Genomic DNA, 16,474 nt, shown 5'->3' with positions numbered 1-16,474 from the left:
GATCAAAGACACTTTGTTACTTTGAAAGCTAAGTTGAACAATTAAAGAGAGTCTGGTCTGATACTTGTATGAAACCATAGTACCGCATGTTAATTTCTTTTTTTTTTCTATTTCCTATTGGCTTTTTTAGTTTCAGAAGTGTAGGAGAGCTGACATGAGAAACCACTATTATTTTGAAGCTTTTGAACTCTTATGTGAAATCAGACTTTTTAGAGCTTGACTATACATTCTAAATGCATATATATAGATATTTTTAAAATAGATCGTTGACTCCCATGGACTATCACAGTTCAAAAACCTGGAGCAGGTTCTCAACTACACAGGGAGTTGGATTAAGCTGAAAAAAGGGGATCCCAAAAAGGAGTTTGGATCCCCAATCCTGGGTCTAATTTTGTACTGTGTTTGGGTCCTGGAGTAGCTTAGAACAGCCTCAGGGCCACTCTAAACTTAACTAGCTGCCAGTGATCTCTAAGGGCTGTTCTAGTTGCCAGGGTTCATCAGAATGTTAGGACTTTCTCCTTTCAGAGTCACACGTCTGGCCATGCTGTTTATTGTCAATGATACCACTGAATTCCTAACAATTGCTGCCAAAAAAGGAAACTAGAACCAGCCTTGTTCCCATGACTTCAATGGGAACAGGTGTAAGTCCATAAAAGATAACAGTGGCAAAAGAGTGACATAAAACATCTCTCAGTGACGGCACTAGCTTAATATAATGTATAGCTCTAACAAATCAGCTAAGGACTTGTCTTCACTACCGCGCTACATCAGCGCCACTGCGATTTTAGCACATCAGGCGAAGACGGGATTATGTCGATGGCAGAGTACTCTTCAGTCAATGTAATTACTCCACCTCAACTAGAGGTGGAAGCTATGTTGGTGAGAGAGTGTCTCCCGCTGACTTAGCACAGTGTAGATACCACTTTAAGTCGATATAACTTATGCCGTTCAGGGGGGCAGTATTTTCACACACCTGAGTGACTTAACTTACATTGACTTAGAGCAGGGGTCTCAAACTCAAATGACCACGTGGGCCACATGAGGGCTAGTTCATTGGCCTGAGGGCCACATCACTGACAGCCCTCCCACTCGCTGCCCCCGGCCCTGCCCCCACTCCACCCCTTCCATGAGGCCCCGCCTCTTCCCACCCCTTCCCTGCCCCCATTCCAACCCCTTCCCTGAAGTCCCCACCCCAACTCTGCCCCCTCCCTGCCCCCAGAGGGTGCATGAGGGGTGTGGTGGGGGCTCAGGGCAGGGAGTTGAGATGCAGCAGGGGGTTGGGGTGCAGGCAGGGGGCTCAGGGCAGGAAGTTGGGGTGCAGCAGGGGGTTGGGGTGTGGGGTGCAGCAGGGGGCTCAGGGCAGGGAGTTGGGGTGCAGGCAGGGGTTTGGGATGCAGCAGGGGGTTGAGGTTCAGGCAGAGGGCTCAGGGCAGGGAGTTGGGGTGCAGCAGGGGGTTGGGGTGCAGGCAGGGGGCTCAGGGCAGGGAATTGAGGTGCAGAAGGGGTGTGGGATGCAGCGGGGGCTCAGGGCACGGGGTTGGGGTGTTGGGTGCAGCAGGGGACTCAGGGAAGGGGGTTGAGGTGTAGGCAGGGGGCTCAGGGCAGGGTGCAGGAGGGCTCCGGGGTGGCAGCGGCGCACACCGGGGCCAGGGCAGGCTGCCGGCCCCAGCCCCGCTCCACTCCGGGAAGTAGCTGGAACCATGTCCCTGAGGCCCCTGGGGGAGGGGCTCCGCACGTTGCTTGCCGCGCCTCCAAGTACCTCCCCTGAAGCTCCTATTGGCCGCGGTTCCCCGTTCCCGGCCAATGGGAGCTGCGGGGGGGGGGGGGAGGGAGGCGGTGCCTGGAAGCCAGGACAACACACGGACGGAGCCCTCTACCTGGAGGTGGGACGGGGGGCGGGGGCAGGCCCTGACTTAGACCTTGTCTACATTATCGCTTAAGTGCAATATCTTTCCTCCCAACATATTTCTTAAGAGGGTGTGTGTTCCTCCTCACATTTAATGGAGAAAAATATTCATGACGTCTGTGAATTTTTATAAAATTTGTTATGCTTTCAGAGAGGAAGGCTGGCCCTGTGGTTAAAGTGCTACCCTGTGATTTAGGAATGCTGGGTTCAATTCCCTGCTCTGCCACAAACTTCTTATGGGACCTTGGGCAAGTCACTTAGTCTCTCTGTGCCTCAGTTCCCCATCTGTAAAAATAGGGATAACAACATTTCCCTACCTCACAGGGGTGTTGAGGATAAATACATTAAAGATAGTGAAGCTACTATGGTGAAGGGGGGGTCATATAAGTACCTAAGATAAATAGATGGGGTGAGATTTTAAAAGATCCTAAATCCATGTCAAGTATCAGGGGGTAGCCGTGTTAGTCTGTATCTACAAAAACAACAAAGAGTCTGGTGGCACCTTAAAGACTAACAGATTTATTTGGGCATAAGCTTTCGTGGGTAAAAACCTCACTTCTTCAGATGCATAGAGTGAAAGTTACAGATGCAGGCATTATATACTGACACATGGAGAGCAGGCAGTTACTTCGCAAGTGGAGAACCAGTGTTGACAGGGCCAATTCAATCAGGGTGGATGTAGTCCATTCCCAATAATAGATGAGGAGGTGTCAATTCCAGGAGAGGAAAAGCTGCTTCTGTGATGAGCCAGCCACTCCTAGTCCCTATTCAAGCCCAGATTAATGGTCTTACATTTGCAAATGAATTTTAGTTCTGCTGTTTCTCTTTGAAGTCTGTTTCTGAAGTTTTTTTGTTCAATGATAGTGACTTTTAAATCTGTAATAGAATGACCAGGGAGATTGAAGTGTTCACTTACTGGCTTTTGTATGTTACCATTCCTGATGTCCGATTTGTGTCCATGTATTCTTTTGCGGAGGGTCCGGTTTGGCCAATGTACATGGCAGAGGGGCATTGCTGGCACATGATGGCATATATAACATTAGTAGATGTGCAGGTGAATGAGCCCTTGATGGTGTGGTTGATGTGGTTGGGTCCTCTGATGGTGTCGCCAGAGTAGATATGGGGACAGAGTAGGCAATGAGGTTTGCTACAGGGATTGGTTCCTGGGTTGGTGTTTCTGTGGTCCATGTCTACGTTACAGCAGCACAGCTCTGAGTTGCTGTAGTGTAGACACTTCATACATTGACAGAAAAGGTTTTTCCATCCCTGTAGTTAATCCATCTCTCCAAGATGTGGTAGGTAGGTTGACGGAAGAATTCTTCCTTTGACCCAGCTGCGAATACAGTTGTGGTTAGGCTGAGCTAAATACATCACATAGGGCATGACATTTTTCACAGCTTTGAGTGATGTAGCTACGTCGATCTAATTGTAGGTATAGGCTAGATCTTAGTGACTTAGGAGAACAAAGTTCACTGAAAGTCAATGACACATCTGCTCCTATATCACTCGGGTGCTTTTGAAAATCCATCTGTTTAAATCTCACTCTGATGGCAAAGAGAGCCTGTTTTCTTTGTGCCTGTCCCTACGGTGATGCAGATACAGGGAGATCTATTATTAGGTTCCTCAAAGTGGCCATACTTTGTAATGCTCTGTTCTATGCTCCAGGCCTGAATCTTGTCCTTTAGTGCTCATTTAGTTCCCTTACATTTTTCATTTGTTCTATCGGTTGGTTTGTGTGTGGGTGTGTGTGTGGGGGGGGGGGGGGATATTTTTGGCATGCGGTTTACTGTGCACGCTGCATAGAAGGCTAGTTCCTGGGAAACAGACTCTGTTTCTACACTCTGACTTTAAGAATATTGTATTGCATCCTCTGTGTTTTTGCAGCCAAAGCAGGAAGCCTGACCTTATTATTCTCAAGACACTCCCTCTCTCTCCGAAGGTCAGTCAGACAATAAACAAGGGGACTAAGTTTATCTGTGCAAATGTATACTTTCTTGTAAACAGGAAGGAAAAGTGAGACAGCATGTTAGTAGCTTGACTATTGTTGTCTGCAGGTGCATGAGGCCTAACTACTAAAGAACCGCAGACCAACAGCAGTAGGAAGATGAAAACAGTAGTATACTAGACGTGATAAATCGACCCCCGCTGGATGGATTGCTGACTGCCGATCTGGTGGGTAGTGTAGACAAGCCCTTAATGAAGTATTTAATCATCTTCCTACTGCTGTCTGTCTGCGATTCTTTAGTAGTTAGGCCTCATGCACCTAAATCACGTGATAAATCGACTTTTGAGTGCTCTCCTATCGACTCCGGTACTCCACCAGAACGAGGAGCACAAGCAGAGTCGACGGGAGAGCGTCAGCTGTTGACTTACCGCAGTGAACACACTGCGGTAAGTAGCTCTAAGTATGTCGACTTCAGTTACGCTATTCATGTAGCTGAAGTTGCGTATCTTAGATCGACGGGTCTGTAGTGTAGACAAGTAGTGCAGACAAGCCCTTAGTCTATTGATGAACCTCAGTATTGTGCCTAAAGGCGTCAGCCGAACTTTCATTCATAGTTTACATTGATCAGAGTTTTGTCTCAGCAGACGTTAGGCAATGTTGAGAAATAAAAAGAAAGAATCAGAACTAAATTATTTACTAATAAAAATGTAATGAACTAGTTGTGAATATTTTTCAGCCATTTGTAACAGACGCATAAACACTACCAGTGCTCGCTGATATCTGTGGTAAAAGAACTCTACAAGTATGACTAATATTTCCCCCTCTATTGTTCTAGCCTTTCTTCTTATTCACTTTTTACTCAGAGCCCTAGTTAGTGTTTCTTACAAGCACTCTTGGTGAAAGAAATAAAACCTACTTGAGTTACTCCCATTTTGTATCATGTATCTTCCTGCATCTGCATCTTGGCTTAGATGATTTCTCAAAGAACAAGTGCTGAAGTGTGCTAAGTGTTACCAGACACAAGTTTTAAGGATTAATAGACTTTAAGGGTACCAGTCAATACAACAACAACAAAAAAAGACCAATTTTCTCTGTCAGCAGCCTAATGAGTTTTATCACAGTTGATGCATTATCAGCACTCTTTCTCTGAACAAAACATGTATGGGCATTGTGGTTTATACTTATTTGTCTGCTTAATTTAATTACTCTTTTTTGATCACTCCTAAGTGAAAAAAGTTACTGGAGATTGCATTCCTGACTCACTTTGTCTTGGATGTGAGCAAAGAATACATTAATTACTGTAACTCAACATTCCGCTTAGCGTATCCTCAACATACTGTGAGCAGTCTCTCCCAGCTGAGCGCCCTCAGATCCAAGAACAGTAGCTCTGCTGCTTCAGGGAACTTTTATTAGCTGTTAGCTGTCACAAAAGCACCCTCTTGCCACTAAGGGTGAGACTATAACAAACTTCTCCCTCGAGTGCTTTACTCTGAGCACACTGCAACTGCATCAGATGTAATACAGACTCAGTATTTGAATGCACTGGGCCAAATAGAAGGATTCTATCCCTGTGGGAACTTCAACCAGGAACCTTTAGATTCAAAAGTATTGGTTCCTGAAAGATGAACATTTAGGATATATCTACACTGCAGTTAGACACCCGCGGCCCGTGTCTGCTGACTCAGGCTTGCAGGGCTTGGACTGTGGGGCTGTAAAATTGTGTTATAGACATCAGGGCTTGGGTTGGAGTCTGAGCTCTGGGAACCTATGAAGGCAGAAGATCCCAGAACTCGGGATCCAGTCCAAGCCCAAATGTCTACACTGCAATTTCACAGTCCTGCGGCCCAAGCACTCTAACCCCGTGTTAGCTGACACAGGCCAGTCACAGGTGTCTAATTGCAGTGTGTATATATGTGAATAGCCCCATGATATGATGATTTCTTCTTAGGAGAGCTGAACTGGTCTGTTTTAAACACATGCTTTAATTTTTCCGTGTGTGTGTGTGTGTGTGTGTGTGTGTTTGTGTGTTTTTACTTTTTGAGACTGTGTGTCCTTAGAGCACACAACTGGATAAGACAGCTCACGAAAGGACTAAGTTTTCCATCATGAAGATTGCAAAAAAGAGTCCTGTGGCACCTAGAATTCACCTATGAAAGCTTATGCTCCAATACGTTTGTTAATCTATAAGATGCCACAGGACTCTTGGTTGCTTTTTACAGATCCAGACTAACACGGCTACCCCTCTGATACTTGACATCATGAAGATTGTAACTAATGCTACAGTGAGAACCTATACAAGTTGTGTCATTTAACCTGGCTCTGCAGTTGTTTTTCATCCAGACTGGGGATTCCTGGTATACATACCACAAAATTGTACCAGTTTAATTAAATCGGGGCAATTTCGTGTGTAGACAAGTCCCTTCAAACGTCTCCTTTTGCTTGAAACTCTGAGTGTGTATCCTTCCTATTCCCACTACATCTGTCTCTCTCCTAGGACTTCCCATGCTTCTCTGCTCCCCCTAAAACCATCTTGTCTCAGACTCTGAAAATTCCCCTATCCATTCCCAACCCCTGCTTGGCCATCTACTTCTTGGCTCCTTGGTACTTTCCTGTTCTCACTGACATCTCCACTCCTACAAAAGATTCTCTTATCCATCCTGACTCCCATTAAGGCCATCCTTGTCACCTTCTCTTCTGTCCTCCAAGAGACTCCCAGTGCTCCCCTAAATTCCTCCCACAATTCCTATACAAGCCATTCCTTTCTAGCTCCTTCCCATTCCCCTAACTAACAAACTAAGGTTCTTTCCATATGGAGAGACTCTGGAGGAATTTGTGAACCTCATTTTAACTTGAACTCAAGTAAACCCCAGAGGAGCAAGCAGTATTTGGTGTGCTTAAAAATACAACTTTTATTCTACTTCCAGTTCACAACATTCAGTGTTTCTCTAGCACATGGTTGGTGTTTCTATTTTAGTTTATTTTGAAGGTAGAATATATTTTAGAAAATATGGAAGAACACCAACCCATAAAATAGTTCTTAAGTGAGTCACAATGCATAAATAGCTCTGCTGAGAACAAAACAAAAGCTCTATACAGAGGTTAACCTCTCCTATCCTTCTCTTCAGTTAGTGAAGGATTTGGCTGTTCTGTGGGGAAGAGACATTTCTTATGTATTGTGAGCCCCCCCTTTTTTTGAAGTAAAAAATATTATTAACAGACCCCCAATTCAGCAAATGATCTTTATTCAGCAACACAATGAGACATGTGCTTAAATCCTATTGACTTTAATGGGATTTAAGCAGAGCGTTAAGTACTTTGCTGAACAGGTGTGGGCATAAGCATGTTTTTAAAAGCTTTATTGAATTGGGGCCACAGTGTATAAATGTCAGCACTTACATAAGTCTTTGTGGGATCAGGGCCCTGAGTTGCAAATCTCAGTTTTGATACGCCTTGAAAATTAATTTTTAATCAAAAGAATTTAAAGTTTCCCCTTGTTAAAATCATAGAATCATAGAATATCAGAGTTGGAAGGGACCTCAAGAGGTCATCTAGTCCAACCCCCTGCTCAAAGCAGGACCAATTCCCAGCTAAATCATCCCAGCCAGGGCTTTGTCAAGCCAGGCCTTAAAAACCTCCAAGGAAGGAAAATGTATTTTGTTGCTTAGTTGTGTTCCAGATAAGAACATCTCTCTATTCATATTATGAATGTTTTCATCTCAAAAGATATTATTTTACTATTAAAGCACATAAGGATTTTAAATATTTAACTTCAGTCTAGTACTTTACTTTTGTTGCAGTTTGAACTCAAAAAATGGCCAAATGTTTTTTTTTATCATTTAAAAAAAAAAAAAGTCTACAAGCATGAGCTCCACAGACAGGCAAAATCAAAAACAAACGAACAAAATTAAAATGGCAGTAAAGATAAAGCACTTTTTAAAGCCTGTAAGGGAGTGTGTAGTCAAGCATAGCTAGACTAATTTCAGTGATATTCCTGTGGCATGTGACACACTCTCTCAGCTGGATTAATAAATGCAACCAGCTTCTTTTATGTCCTCCATTATAAACAGAAATTCATCCCTTCTCCCCCGCATCCCCATTGCAGTCTATTTGTAAATGGAACAGATTATGCCACCATTACTCATGGTGAATAGCACCTTGCTCTTTGACTGGTTCTGTTGAAATATATCTGACCGCGTTGCAAAATAAAGCATCACTCAATGGAAGTTTAGCAGAATCTCACCCAGAATGGAATGATCAAAGTTGTTGTACATTTAGGCCCTGGTCCTGCAAACATGCTCATGTTTAACTTCACTACCATGAGTAGTCCTGTTGCAATCATGGTAGCACAGTTAAGGATCTAAAGGCAGAAGAAGCTTGGGATTACTTCAGGTTAAAGATGAATGAGCTGGCGGAGGCCTGCATTCCAAAAAAGGGAAAAAGATTACAAAGCAGGAGATTTAGACCGAGCTGGATGAGCGACCGACTCAAAGGGGCAATTAGGAAAAAACAGAAAGCGTACAAAGAGTGGAAGAGGGGAGGGATTAGTAAAGAAACTTACCTTAGCGAAGTCAGAGAATGTAGAGATAGAGTGAGAAAGGCCAAAGGCCGTGTAGAGTTGGACCTAGCGAGGGGAATTAAAAGCAATAGTAAGAGGTTTTACAGCCACATAAATAGGAAGAAAGCAAAGAAAGAAGAAGTGGGACCGCTGAAGACTATTGCCGGAGAGGAGATTAAAGACAATCTAGGCATGGCGCAATATCTCAATGAATATTTTGCATCGGTGTTTAATGAGGCCAATGAAGGTATTAGGGATACTAGCACCACTACAGAGGGGCATTCAGGATGGGGGATTACCATATCCGAGGTAGAAACAAAACTTGAATGCCTTAATGGGGCTAAGTCGGGAGGACCGGACGATCTTCATCCGAGAATATTGAAGGAATTGGCGCGGGAAATAGCAGGCCCATTAGCGATAATATTTAATGAATCTGTAAACTTGGGGGTGGTCCCGTTAGACTGGAGAATAGCTAATGTGGTTCCTATTTTCAAGAAAGGGAAAAAAAGTGATCCGGGTAACTACTGTCCTGTTAGTTTAACATCTGTAGTGTGCAAGGTGTTAGAGAAAATTCTGAAAGAGAAACTAGTTGAGGACCTGGAGGTTAGTGGCAATTGCGATAAATTACAACATGGTTTTACGAAGGGCAGATCGTGCCAAACGAATCTGATCTCCTTCTTTGAGAAAGTAACGGATTTATTAGATAAGGGAAATGCGGTGGACCTAATATACCTGGATTTCAGTAAAGCGTTTGATACTGTACCCCATGAGGAATTATTGGTTAAACTGAAAAACATGGGGATCGATATGAAAATCCTGAGGTGGATAAGGAATTGGTTAATGGGGAGAATGCAGCGGGTCGTATTAAAGGGTGAACTGTCAGGTTGGAGGGAGGTTACTAGTGGAGTGCCTCAAGGTTCGGTTTTGGGACCCATTTTATTTAATCTATTTATAACTGACCTCGGAACCGATTGCAGGAGTGGGCTGATAAAGTTTGCGGATGATACGAAGGTGGGAGGCGTTGTAAATTCGGAGGAGGATAGGGATATCCTGCAGGGAGACTTGAACGAGCTTGTGAATTGGAGTATCAGGAATAGGATGAAATTTAATAGTAAAAAGTGTAAGGTGATGCATTTGGGGATGACTAATAAAAATTTTAGTTACAAGATGGGGACGCATTGGTTAGAAGTAACGGAAGAGGAGAAGGACCTAGGGGTCCTCGTAGACCACAGGATGACTATGAGTCGACAATGCGACGTGGCGGTGAAAAAAGCCAATGCTGTCTTGGGATGCCCCTGGTCAAAATAGTCACTTTTGAAAACTATCATTGTTTCAGACACCAGGCAGATTGGGGTTGAAAGCAAACTATCTGCTGTTAGCTGTAGTATTGCAAAGAAGAAACAATGGCTGTGAAAACAGAAAAAGAATCCTATGGTATGTCTGCACTGCAGTTAGACACCCACGGCTGGCCTGTGCCAGCTGACTTGAGCTTGTGGGCTTGGGCTACTGGGCTGTTTAATTGCAATGTTGATGTTCTGGCTTGGACTGCAGCCCAAGTTCCCACCTCGCAGGGTGCTAGAGCACGGCTCAAGTACAAGTCCAGATGTCCACACTGCAATTAAACAGCCCCACAGCCCAAGTGCCATGAGCCCACGTCAGCTGGCATGGGCCAGCCACTGTTTTTTTAATTGCAGGGTAAACATACCCTAAAAGAACAAAACAGTAAAACTGTGTTGGGAAGCTAGGTATCAGAGCAGTTAATGCCTTAGTATTCCACCTCTGGATGAAATCTTGGCTCCATTAAACTCAATGGGAGTTTTGCCATTAACTTCAATGGGCCAGGATTTCACCCCAGGACTGTGTTCATATTTGGCTTCATGACTGAAAATGATTTGATAATCTCAGTTTAGCCTCTGTGGAACACTTTTCTGTATCAGAAAGCCAGCATACAAACCCAATCTCTATGCTTCCCCCTCCCCGCCCACAATAAGAGAGGATATAAATAAAGGAAGTATGCTAGGGACATGCTGGCACAAACTACTGTAGTTGAGAGCTGCAAATGGAAGCAAAATACCTAATTATTTGCAAGTAGTTATTTGCAATTAAACAATCACATTTGTGATGTAACAGAATCTGAGCAGCATGTCATGCTAGATTGTATAACAACACAAAGAGGAATGTCGTGCAATTTATTTGAGGCATGAACTAAATAAATATCCTCTTCAAAATGCAGATACCATCTTATTGTCTCACTTCTGTTTGCTATTCTGCTTTAAACTTGTACTGGTTATTATTTATGAATGGTTTTTTTTTAGTAAGCCATCTGGTGAAGGTAACAGTAATTTACCCAATTTTCACAGATTTATATAATCACTCACTGTATCACTCCACTTCTAAATACATTCCTCTGAATACTGTGTATAAAGTTAGTTTAACACCGTGGTTTTTAAACTTTTCTCTGGGGACCCAGTTGAAGAAAATTGTTGATGCCCGCAACTCAACAATAAGGGGTTTGGAGTGTGGGAGGGGCTCAGGGCTGGGGCAGAGGGTTGGGGTGCAGGGGTGAGGGCTTCAGAGTAGGGCCAGGAATGAGGGATTGAAGGTATGGGAGGGGGCTCTAGGCTGGGGCAGGCGTTGGGGTGTAGGAGGGGGGTAGGGCTCTGGGCTGGGGGTGTGGGTGGGGCCAGGGATGAGGAGTTTGGGGTGCAGGAAGGGGTTCTGAGTTGGGGGGGGGCTCAGGGCTGGGGCAGGAGATTGGGGGCATGGGGTTGGGGTGCAGACTTACCTCTGGTGGCTCCCGGTCATCAGTCCAGCCGGGGTGCACAGGCAAGAGTCCCACCTGTCCTGGCACCTCGGACCGCGCTGCGGCTGAAGCAGCCAGCAGCAGGTCCGACTCCTAGGTGGAGGCATGCAAGCAGCTCTGCATGGCTCTCGCCCACAAGCACCGCCCCTCTCAGCTCCAGCGCTGGTGTTCCGGGTGGGGGAAGTGCACGGAGCTCTGCGGCTCCTTGCCTATAAGCCGGACTCGCTGCTGGCCACTTCTGGGGCACAGTGCGGTGTTGGAGTAGATAGGCACTGCTGGGCAGCACTGCCAATGGGATTTTTAATGTCTCGGTTGGCAGTGCTGACCAGAGCAACCCAGTGCCTTACATGCCGCGAACCAGTACTGGGCCGCGACCCAAACTTCGAAAAACGCAGGTTTAAAGCAGACTCTACTATACAATGCCTGTGAAGTTACTCTATAGTAACCTTGTTTTTGGGGCTCTTTTCTTGCAACTACTGTGTGAAATGTGTGTAAAGCTTTACTGCATATTGTAAGCTTTTGTAACATTCTGTGTATGTGACCTTGGAAACAGCCAGCCAGGAAACATTGATTACATTTATAGGCATTTTATTGCTTTTGTAGCTATATTCCCAAATGCCCTCTTAGCCTGATGATTTCATTGTTCCCATTCTACTTGCCAGCATTTCTGATTTGATTCACTGAACAGCCATTAACTATTCAAATACACGTAGAGTTTCGTTCGTGCCTATCTCTGAACTTACCAAAGCCAATTCATAAAATCACTGTCAAACACAATACAAATGGGGGGGGGGAGAAGTAGTACATGTAGTAGTATATGTAAACTAAAAAAGTAGTATATGTAGTAGTATATATAAACTAGACTTTGATCTCATGTATCACAACAGGACCAACTCTAGGTGTTTTTCTGCCCGAGGCAGAAAACAACGTTTTCAACATCCCTCAGAAGTTGGTGAGGTAGATGGGCTAAGCAAAAAAGAAAGAACAGTTGATTTTGCGCTTCTGTAAGTTGGCACCCAGGCAACTGCCCTGAAAGGCCGGGCCTTTATCACAGATACAGGCTGAATGAAATGGTTTAAGAGCCTACATTTTTTAGCATGTTCACAAGGCTAGCCACATTATAGCACTGAAGAATATTAAACCACCCTCAAAGGGAATGCTCACAAGTACTGGCTCATCTCAGCCTGTTAGTTGGGCAGGGGACCTGAGAACTTATCAGCTGATCACCAGTGGATTCAAAGGCTTGATTCTTGGTTATGCTAAGGTACTCGTATGCCATTCTGTCAGGGAAAAAAAGAAGCCACCTAATACCACCCTCTGGCTCAGGAGATCCTTTTGGTTGGTAGTGATTTGCTCTTTCTGCTCTCAGTCCCCATTTTAGGGGGTAAAGTATCAGGGGGTAGCCGTGTTAGTCTGTATCTACAAAAACAACAAGGAGTCTGGTGGCACCTTAAAGACTAACCGATTTATTTGGGCATAAGCTTTCGTGGGTAAAAATTTCACTTCTTCAGATGCATAGAGTGAAAGTTACAGATGCAGGCATTATATACTGACACATGGAGAGCAAGGAGTTACTTCCCAAGTGGAGAACCAGTGTTAACAGGGCCAATTCAATCAGGGTGGATGTAGTCCACTCCCAATAATAGATGAGGACATCAGGAATGGTAACATAGAAAAGTCAGTAAGTGAACACTTCAATCTCCCTGGTCATTCTATTACAGATTTAAAAGTCACTATCATTGAACAAAAAAACTTCAGAAACAGACTTCAAAGAGAAACAGCAGAACTAAAATTCATTTGCAAATTTAACACCATTAATCTGGGCTTGAATAGGGACTGGGAGTGGCTGGCTCATTACAGAAGCAGCTTTTCCTCTCCTGGAATTGACACCTCCTCATCCATTACTGGGAGTGGACTACATCCACCCTGATTGAATTGGCCCTGTCAACATTGGTTCTCCACTTGCGAAGTAACTGCCTGCTCTCCATGTGTCAGTATATAATGCCTGCATCTGTAACTTTCACTCTATGCATCTGAAGAAGTGAGGTTTTTACCCATGAAAGCTTATGTCCAAATAAATCGGTTAGTCTTTAAGGTGCCACCAGACTCCTTGTTATTTTAGGGGGTAGGGTATGGTCAGAGCCACATTTGTCCCCACCCCAGCCTCCATTTCTTCCCCCAACCTCAGGAATGGAGCCAATGACAACTAGAGACAGTATATTGCTTTTCTGGAAGGCCACTCTGTTACAGTGTGATTTTTTTAAGGCACTTGAAGTCAAAAAGACAGAGTTCATCCACATCATCTCACAAAAATAAGGCTATAAATCTCACTTTCTAACCTTGTTTTTCAAGTCTTTCATCACTACAGTTTATCTTCTCTGAATCTCTGCTATATTTTCAATAGCACTTTGGAGCGTTCTGAGCATTTAATTGGTAAAAACAGTTTAATCGGGAAATGTTGAGAACGTGCTCATTAGCGTAAATGTTTGGATGTGGGTGGCTGTTTAGTCCTTTGCGGGGTAATTAGACATTTTCCTTTGACTGCCTACAGAGCTTTGTTGAAAGAGAAACACTAATTGTAGAACTGGGAGACCTGTCAGCAACTTCTCATTAGTATGTCTATGTCCAGAAGCTATTTGCATTACCCAATGTAGTATGCATGCTTTCAGCAAAAATTGTCTTTCCTATAAAGTCATGTGGAGTGCCCTCTATAATCAACTATTTTCATGCTATAAGTGCTCTGTTACTGTGGCTTTAGGGGCAGATCAGAGTGAAGAAGGAAAGAATAGGGTAAGATTCATATATCTATGAAACGTGTGGCTAAATGCAAAAAGCCTTTGATTCAATTGAGTCTTCCCCTCTGCAATAAGATCAACTACTGAGCTCTGTGCGACATAATAAAAATTAACAAGGAAACACCTTCCCCTCTAAAACAGCAAACACATTGCACCAATGTGTCCTATGTATACTGTGTGATTAGAACTCCAATTAAATACAAATGCATCTTAGCATCAAGGACTAGAAACACTACTGCACAGGAAAAAGCCCTAGCTCCTGCTGTGAGTTTTATAGAAAAGATGCTGTCTTATTTGAAAATGGCACTTGTCTTGTTTGGAAAATAATAAATTAGCATTGTCTCAGGTGACTGAAAAGGATCTTTAGATCACTTGTGATAGAAACACCTCCACCACATGAAGGTGATGATATTGACCTGATTGGATCCTCACAAGAAGAGGGGCAAAAATTGCTAGAAAGAGTAGCAGTGGAAGCAGAGAAGTTAGGTCTAAAGATATCACACGAAAAGATAAAGACAAAAACGGCATTGAAGTCTGTTGAAAAGACTAAGAGATTCCTACCGTAATCTGTGGAGGCATTGGAGTGTGCTGAGCACTAAAATATCTAGGTAGTCTGATGACAAGGGATGCTAGAGATTTGATATAGAATTGGATTCATGGCGACTGTTTTAGTGATCCTCAACCACAAATGGAGAAGCAAAGGCATTACCATGCAATGTAAAATGAAATTGTTCCAGTTTCTTGTCGTCAGCATCTTACTATATTCATGCAAGATGTGGATGCTGAGGATACAAGACATTAAGAGGCTTTCTGCCTTGGAACTGAAATTCTACAGGAGATCGCTGTGCACGAGCTATACCTTGCATATGACTAACGAGGAGGTAATTGCCTAAATTTACTGCATAACCAGAGTGATACCCGATATCATCAAGATCAGTGGAAGAAAATGTGAGTTTGTCAGACATCTGGATTAGATGAGCATAGGGAGATCTCCAGAGCAAGTTTTGTGGGGTCTGATGCTGGGGAGATGGGGTGCCCGTGGTGAGTGTCATTTGATGACATGGCTGACTAGATAGCATCCGATATGGCATGCTTCTCAAGGGTGTATGAAGACCATGAAATGTAGAGGAAGATTACTGACCAGTGACTCTAGTGTGTTGTATTTACTCTTCATTATGATGTGACTCTACTGTGCTTTGCACTATAATAATAATAATTAATAGTTTTAGGCATCCTTAACCATTCAGTAATAAGTGTTCCTACACAGTACGGTCAAAATGGAATTGCAAGATCCCTGCTCTGAAGAGCTCACAGACCAGGTATACATGTGATATGACCAATACTCAGTAACAAACAGTAGGGAAGGATAGTGGATGGAGGAGCAGGGTTGCAATGATAAGATCATGTGGTTATTCTTTTTTGCCATGTGCACAACTTGCTGGTTCTATGACATTTTATTATTACTTATGTATTTTATTGTCGCTGTTTAAGTCCCTTCTTGAGAGTATTGCAGAAGGAGTGAGTTTTAAGGAGGATTTTAATCTGGGGAGAGTAGCAGATTGGCAGACAAGAAATGGGAGGTCATTCCAGTGATGGGGTAGAGCAGAGAATGCATGGAGACTGGTGTGAGAAAATAGGAAAAATTGAAACCTGCAACAGGCGCCAGTGGCAAAACGGGAGAAGGCATGGAGGGGACTGTGCTAAGAGAGGGGGTTGGCTAGGTAGGCAGGAGAAGAGTTATGTTAAGAATTAAAATCAAGGACAAGAAATTTAAATCTAAAGGGGGGAGAAAGGGGAGTCTGAGCAAGGACTGTATGGAAACATGATCAGATCAATGGGCACATTAAATAATTTACATTCTCATCACTCTGGGACTCAACAGTTGGGTGAAAATGGGAGGCAGTAATGCCAGAGAGTCATTAGCCATAGTCAAAACTAGGCTTCCTTCTTTAAAGTCTGGTGTGGTTTGTGCATTTATGATTCATGTTTTGAGGGGAGGACTGACACACTTCTGGGCATTCCCCCTGCCCTGAATGGAAGACCAGTCTGGATAGAGTCCTAGGTTTCCTTCTCTCACCACTCATGGGCCAACAACTCATTTCTACTTACCCCTTCCCCCAACTTATAAGCTTTACTTTCATGACCATTCAAACAGGTTGTTACTATATTTCTAACCCTTAGTTTCCTGCAGTCACTTATTATGAAGGATACTGCTTGGAAACAAATATGTAGGTGCTAAAGCAGTAGCAATTCCCAAGTAGCATCTATATGTGTCCCTGTGTAAATGGATTCAAAGCCCACAGACAAAGGGAAGAATGAGTCAAAGGAACATTGTGTCCATGATGACAAAAAAGATCCCACAGCCCATCAGCAATGTAACCACATGAGAAACCCCATAGCAAAGCACAACCACTGGTGTTAACTGCCCAAGAAGACAGATCTTCCACAGCTTGGCCCCTGTGCGTAGTCT

This window comes from Trachemys scripta, chromosome 3 (assembly GCF_013100865.1).
Source record: "Trachemys scripta elegans isolate TJP31775 chromosome 3, CAS_Tse_1.0, whole genome shotgun sequence".
NCBI lineage: Eukaryota > Metazoa > Chordata > Testudines > Emydidae > Trachemys > Trachemys scripta.
The sequence above is the reverse complement of the archived record's forward strand: the minus strand, read 5'-3'. Positions refer to the sequence as shown.